We start from the raw sequence: 1312 nt of genomic DNA, 5'->3' as shown, positions 1-1312 counted from the left end.
AAGACATATAGGCTCCTGAATTGTCTTTATAGTCCATTATTATGCCACATTAAGCGTTTTGCTCTATTGGAGGACAAGTGAAAGTTTGCACATTGTGTGTATGGCCATCTGCTTGCCTTTTAGTAAATTAAATAATAAATATATATTGAATTTGATCTTTTAATTTCACTTTATGTAGGCCTATCTTAATACATTAAGCAATATTAAGTGTTTGTTTTTTTCTACGGGAGGAAATTAAAAACTTAACGAGATACTTTGTGCATCGCGTTCATATTCTGCTGTTCTGTGGCCGCGGATTTGCGGGTCTTTTCATTTTCTTGCAGGATGCTGTACTTTTACGGTACTAAATTAGTTTTAATCGTTTAATCACCACAGTGTCTTGTCTCCATTGGCAACACGCATGATTTGTGTCGACTACAAGTGACGTCGCAGGTAGCTGAGAGTGCAAGTGGCGATTGCAAGCGACTTCGTAATTTAGTTTCTTTTTTTCTTGTCTTCAACACCTGGCTACTGTTGTAAAATGTTGAGCGATTCAAACAAAAAGTAATCAACAAACAGAACAAAATAAAAAATAAAAAAAGATTGTTAGTGATGTCACTAGGGGAAACGCAAGTGTCTGAGAATGCAAGTCTGAGAATGCAAGTGCAAGTCTGCAGCCAGACCCTTCTCAGAATTCGTGCTCTGCATTTAACAAGACAGGGGTAGCTGCAGTCTGGAGCAATGGGCGTGCTAAAAGGTTTCTCATTGGTGAAAGTAGTTTTACTGTGTTGGCCAATCAGCGGTAAATATACATGTACATAATGTTCTTTAGACAAGAGAAGGTGGCGGCGATAAGACGTGAGGTAATTATTCATCATACGTTTATCTATACTTTATATACCACAAATATGTATATTAAGATAAGTTTGTTACAATACGATCATAATTTTTCCTTTGCGTTATATCTTGCAGCTTTAGTAATTGGTTTATTGTTGTTGACAGACATACTGTATGTACAGTGAGACAAAACGATGACCGCATCTGCATCGAAGCTCTCAGAGCTGATAGATTATATCTGCGTCCTTTTTGTGCAATACAGTACAGAATACATCCTGTAAGTATAATAATTATTACCACCTCTGCACTGTAAAACCTGACAAGTAACGTAACTCAAACCGTTTGAGTAAACAGATATCCTTAAAAACCTGACAAGATAGGTTTACTCAAACCGTTTGAGGAAACTGATTGCCTTAAACCATTTAAGTTTTAAAACTAATAATTTGTGAGTACTCTGAACTTAGTTCACTGAAAGAAGATATACATTGCAATGAAA

At 36.2% G+C, this 1312-nt stretch overlaps 1 long non-coding RNA gene across 1 annotated transcript in view; it reads left to right on the top strand.

Annotated features, from left to right (window-relative positions):
* Positions 1-806: 806 nt before the first annotated feature.
* The window catches only part of LOC122143368, a 2478-nt gene continuing 1972 nt past the window's right edge, over positions 807-1312 (top strand). Inside the window, exons 1-2 of the long non-coding RNA XR_006159141.1 lie at positions 807-842; positions 982-1093. This is a non-coding gene — a long non-coding RNA (uncharacterized LOC122143368). The remainder of the gene's footprint in view (positions 843-981; positions 1094-1312) is intronic.

This window comes from Cyprinus carpio, unplaced genomic scaffold, assembly GCF_018340385.1.
Source record: "Cyprinus carpio isolate SPL01 unplaced genomic scaffold, ASM1834038v1 S000003031, whole genome shotgun sequence".
NCBI lineage: Eukaryota > Metazoa > Chordata > Actinopteri > Cypriniformes > Cyprinidae > Cyprinus > Cyprinus carpio.
The sequence above is the reverse complement of the archived record's forward strand: the minus strand, read 5'-3'. Positions and strand labels throughout refer to the sequence as shown.